Source organism: Nanorana parkeri, unplaced genomic scaffold (genome assembly GCF_000935625.1).
Source record: "Nanorana parkeri isolate BGI_ZX_2015 unplaced genomic scaffold, ASM93562v1 scaffold656, whole genome shotgun sequence".
NCBI lineage: Eukaryota > Metazoa > Chordata > Amphibia > Anura > Dicroglossidae > Nanorana > Nanorana parkeri.
The window spans coordinates 397,562-403,561 of NW_017306924.1; the positions used below are offsets into that span (position 1 = coordinate 397,562).

General features: G+C 37.3%; 1 protein-coding gene and 1 long non-coding RNA gene across 4 annotated transcripts in view; both read right to left on the bottom strand.

Annotated features, from left to right (window-relative positions):
- The window catches only part of NLGN1 (neuroligin 1), a 636,903-nt gene that overhangs the window by 145,479 nt on the left and 485,424 nt on the right, over window positions 1–6,000 (bottom strand). The window lies entirely within an intron of this gene.
- LOC108792541 overlaps window positions 4,279–6,000 on the bottom strand; it is a 29,564-nt gene continuing 27,842 nt past the window's right edge. Inside the window, exon 4 of the long non-coding RNA XR_001941573.1 lies at window positions 4,279–4,291. This is a non-coding gene — a long non-coding RNA (uncharacterized LOC108792541). The remainder of the gene's footprint in view (window positions 4,292–6,000) is intronic.

A 6,000-nucleotide genomic window follows, 5' to 3' on the forward strand; every position in this document is an offset into this window, starting at 1 on the left:
AGTAGAGCCAAATATCTGGGGATTGAACTACTCCCAGAGTGAAATACCTGGGGATTGAATTACACAGCATAACAACTATATACTGCAGAAAACCATGTACCAGCAACCTGGACTCCCTGCAAGTTTGCAAAAGATAGATAAAAACACAGAGAGAGTAGAGAATAGAGGTGAACAGCAGAGAATGACTTGCCGAATGTTCATCTCAGCCGATCCAGATGTTACATCAGCTGAGGCAAACGGATTCTTCCCTTCGGTTCAGCCGAACTTGCTGAGGGTGTTTGGCTGAGCCAAAGGGAAGTGAAGCCGGCCAAATGCAGCCAATGTAAAGCTAAGAATAGCTGTACAGGGCTGCTGTGAATAACCAAAGAGGCTTTCTCTTCTGACTTGGTTATTCATTCGGCTGCCTTCCAACAGCTTAGTGAATAACCGTCTGTGTTTTTATGTAGAATAAAAACATGTATACAATATCACTATATTCTCAATTTAAACATAGAACCAAAAGTATTGGATGCAGGAGAAAAAATGTAAACATTTTAAATGATGTAAATGTGGTGAATTAATCAAACCTTTACTGATACTGACAACCAAAAATCACACTCAAAAACTAACTGAAAGACCTAAATTCACAAATAGAAGTCAATATTCCTTTTACATATTTTTCTTATCCTTTGTCAAAGTCACCACTCTCTTGAGTGACTTTTTTTGTAAACCACTAAACTATAGACAGCAGGCAATGGAACTCTTAGGAGAATGATAAGATTACTAGATTATTTACTTGGTGATTTTCTTAGCACTGCTGTGTTCTCTTGATGCACTGTAATTAAATTATTCAAGCCTTCCAATAATTATGTAATTCAGCACATCTAATTGAGCACTCTACTACCACTTTCTTGCTTTATATTTGTAAATACAAATAGAACTTCTGTTACAAATAAAATATGATGATATGGATTTCAGCCTATGCATTTTATTTATTTTGATGTGATAAAATTATTGAAATACTATTATATCAGTAATATGAATTCCACCATTCTGCATCTGCATATTACTTTACACCAACTGTACACACTCTGTTTTAAAGGGACATTTGTTTCCCTAAACATGATAGAACAGTCCATATTAGCAGAACACCAAATATAATATAACAAAACACTATTAAATCCCACTGCTGTCCTGCCCAGATGTGTGCTGTATACAATTTCAATAGCTGTCAGGACTCTGGAGAACCTGATCTGGAGAGGTGATCATTAAAATGGGGAGGAGGGGGAAATATGCCATTTGCCTGGGAACAAAACTACTTCTATGACAGAGGGACAGTGGTGCTTTCTGACTGGGTAGTGCCTTCAGGGGGCATGGCATATCTACCTTGTTGAATTAGTTTTGCATAGGAATGCTATGTTGTGCCTCATTCATGGTTTAAGCAAAGCTGAAAAACATAAAAATGCAGCTGAACTGCAGATTAGCATGTAAAAACTTTGCAGCTTTATAAATGCTCCAAAGGTTCACATGCAAAGTTTTGTGGACTTCTTAAGTGAATGCAGATTGTTCTGCCAGCTAAAGTATGTGTGGTACTCATATACATAAAGAAAGGGCAACCTCCCTAAAAATACAATTACTTTGATGTTTTCAAAGCTAAATTTATGTTACTTTAAAGCACATTTTTCTTCCTAGCTAGGGCAAGTGCAATGCAGCTGGTATAAATAAATGTGAACTGTTTTACGCGCCAAGGATTTATAATTCAGTTTTGACAGTCTTGTGATTCACATCCTTGCAACACTGCGTAGCAAGGAAGATGACTGTTTATTTGCTGGTTCTGCTTCATAGCTTTCTTTGCCACCTGTCTGATCATTGGGCAGTGAATCAGCAGTCTATCACCTGTCTGACTGTGTAGTCTGGCAGGCAATCACAAAACTGGCTGAACAAGACTACAAATCTTTTGCCAGGTAACACGATTCGTGTAAATATATTTCAAATGTGCAATTAGCTTTATTTCTGGAGCTTAGCTTTACATTTATATACAGAACAGTTTCACATCTTAATTCAGTTACTCAGTTATGGGCTAAACACATTTTTAACTAAAACATCCTAACAAAAGGAACTTTTTTGAATTCAAAGTAGTCTTTTAGATAGAATCTGTCCACATTCTCCACTAATCATTTCTGTAATTTCAGAAGTTAAAAATATGTAAACAGTCAATATATTTATACAGCTGTTATTGAGATCAATGCAGGATGACATTTGGTCTTCAACAAAGTTCCAGCAAATCACAAGGACTGACTGAAATCTGACCTTAAGCAGTTGCCACACTAGAAATGGTCTCTTAGCAACATTTGCTAAAATGAAATTTAAACAGCACTTTGGAGCTTGCAAACACCGCTCTATATATAAACTGTGTGCTTAAGATCTATTTTCCAGTTGATTATAACTAATACCATCCATGTAAAGTAATTAGTAAAAACTGGTTTTGATTCAGATGTTTTAATTAGAATAAAAATAATGCTTGACTGACAATAAGCTGCTTTTGCTAAGTCTAGCTTTGTAATAGTACCAAAGTACAAAGTCTACTAACAAGAGGTCTGAATAGAATATGAAGATGAAAGCACAGAAAAGTCAAAGCAGTTTGTGTAAGGAATTACAATCTGCAATAAATGTATTTACATACATATTAGGGGCAAATTTATATTTTACGAGGTAAAAAAAAAAACAGTATTGGAATCTTGATAAGCCACTAACTGAAAATTGCACTCATAAAAGGTTTGGGATATGAAATCTCTGGTAAGAGCTTATGGTGCTACAGTATGCAAATAAATCATACTACAATTATTTCTTATATTCTGTCCTAGTATAATCCATTATGAATGCCAGTACCAGACTCATTTGCAGATATAATAGGCATCCAGTAAGTCTAAACAGCGCAATTACAGGAAATAATGTCATGCACAGACTTATGGCTAACAGGATTACCTCTTAAATAGAATAACAAGGGAATTATTGGTTAAACATGCATACAGGTGACGTGTATGTAGAGCCAAAATGTTATGTGTGTTCTTGTTAGGTAGACTCACAATCTGTTGTCTTTGTGACTTCTGCACAAGGACGGCAAGTGCTACGAATTCTAAATATTGCAGTTTGTCAGAACAAAAGGTAATGGTAAATCTTCCAAAGGGGACACCAGTTCTGTTGACAACTGTTAAAGAGGGGAATTCCCCCATTTGTAGAAATGTTCTCTTACATCTTGTTGAGTGCCAGGGAAAGAAAATGCAGAAAAATCTTACCTCTGTGAAACAGATGACACAAAATAAATCGACAGGCATCATACTTGGTGATCCTGCCATGAAGAACCATATTGTGGCACTTCCTATTAGAGGGTGACAAACACTCATTCTTTTTAACCATGTTACATAGCGTTCTATGCTACAAGCAACAATTTGAGCACCTTACAGAGGCATGACACACATCAACACTAAGAGGGTTATTCACAAAGCTAGTCGAAGGATCAGCAGTATCTCCAGCTGATCATTCATCTGGCTTCGGCCACCGGAGCCCTTCGGTTCAGTGGAACCAAAGGGCTGCTGTACGGGCTATTCGCTCCAGAAGCTGGCCGAGCAAGTCAGCCGAGCCAAAGGCATATGCTTCGGCTTGACTGAGCCGAAGTGACACCCGAAGCAGGTCGAAAGCCTCGCACCTGACAGCTGGGCAGAGTCAGCCATGATCTCACGGCTGGCTCTACCCAGTTGCAATGACAGATCAGTGTGTTTAGGTTACCTGGGGACGCTGAACTGTCATTAAACAATGACAACTGGGCGGAGCTGGCCGTGATGTTGTGGCCAGCTCCGCCAAGTTATTATTCATTGGCCGGGACCTGCTAGAAGACTCTAGCAGGTCCCGGCCAATAGAAAACATTTGGACGGAGCTAGCTCTCACTGCTAGCTCCGCCCAATTGTTTTATTTTTTTAGTTTCTTCTTTAACCCCTTCATGACTGAGCTTGTTTTTAGTTTCTGTTCGTAAATGACTGACACACTTTTGACATTTTTGCTGTGTGATTCTTCCATGTCAGTAATATACACCACTAAATGTTTTCTGATTGTTGCAACAACGTTCAGCAAACTGAAACATTCTCCTTTCAAAAAAAGCCAGTATAGCTTGAGAGAGATATCTCTCTCGATCTATACGAGCTGTCAGAATGCCGGCAAAAGCCGGCATGTGTGTCCCTCTGCTTTGACTCTCAGACACCCGATATTAAGGTATCGGGTGTCTGAAAAAGGTTAACCCTTTCATTAATGAATGCCTCTGTAGTAAGGGCATCCATTAATGAATGTTAAAAGCTGATTCTCAGCGGTTAACAGCCCTCTAAAGCAGCAAATAACTCGTCACGTACAGTGTACGTGAGGAGTCATTTGGTCCCTTTGTGGCTTTGTGTACGTCTCCCGTCACGAAGGGGTTAAGGAAATCTTTAGTTCTTTTTTTAGATTCATCATTTATTTACATTTGTAAACATTTTGTTCTACTTTTTTCTTTCAAAAGGGGAGAACTGCAGCGAGTGATGTTGGATCGGCTGAGTCGAACTCCTTCTGCTTCGAACTGAAGCCAGCCGAAGCAAGCTGATGTATGTCTAAAATCAGCCGTACAGGCCTGAAGTGAATAGCCGAACATCGTTCGGATCACTTCACTTCAGGTGGGTTATTCACTCGGCTGCCTTTGGCAGCTTTGTGAATAACCCTTTAAATATCATTCAGTTAGGGGTTACATTTGCTTTCATTATGTTTGTACCAAGGACTTATTTAAAAAAATAATTATCCAAAATATTTTGGTTTTAGTAATTTTTTTTTCTACATTGTGGTTTACTATTTTTTTTTCATTTATAGAAAATTTTGTGCGTACTATTTATAATTTACCACAGACTGCATTCATGATACTACATGATAGTTTCAGAGCAAGGTTATACTATTAATCTCCAGAAGTTCCTACTAGGTTGGAAACATTTTGTGTGTAGTTTTACATTTGTTACATTTATTGTTAAAATATATGCTGACTCCACACATAAATTATAGCTTAGCTTTAAGTGGAGAGTGTTGGAAGAGATCCCTTTTCTGGCTTTGTGTATTTCATGCAAAAAACTCCACCTCAGGCCTTCTATTTTCCCATACTATCAGCACATCTTAAGGTTTTAGGTGTCCTTACCCACCCTGGGTGTTCTTACATTTCCTACTGCATTATTTCTCATGAAAAATTATTGAAAACTATACGGGGCAATAATCAACCAACAAAATCTTACTACTGAAATTCTGGAGAGAAATGTTTAGATATTTTAATGCCTGCCAAAAACAGATTCCTACATTTTTGGGTAACTAACCCTTGAATTAATAAAATTCTCTAAAGGTTTTTAGTCCACCGCAAAATATATGAATAAATACCAAAGCATTATACCAACAGGGCTACTGAATGAAACATACAAATGCTTTAAAACAATAATGGCTTAAGATAATGAACACATAGCTGTGAAGCCTAATTTTATCCAGATAAATGTAATGGTCTATAACAAATGTATAGTAAGTGACCCTTATTTTAGCCTTTTTGTCACCATTTTAACATTTATTCAGTCCAGGATTTGTTGATCCCCAGTGTAATTATTTTAGCTCTGACTAAAGGTCACTGAAACCTGCGTTATACTGTCCTGGCTCTAACAGTTTGAGTTCATTTAATAAAGACATGCTCTATAGATATTCACAGGTCACTTGTTTAAAGGCAAACAAAGGCTACAGCTGCAGCGAGTTTGTGACCCTATGTCATAGCGCAAGCACTTATTTGGTAATGTCAGCAAAAGCAGACAGCTTGTATACAGATAATAAATTACTACTCCTGAAATGTTATCTTATATAATATGCTTTGGTCATGAAGGTGAGATATACAATTATTTAATTAATATTGTTTTCTTGTTTCCTAAGAAAAAGTTATCAATACATACAAATGCAATGCAAAAGATGCAAAGAAGAATGATA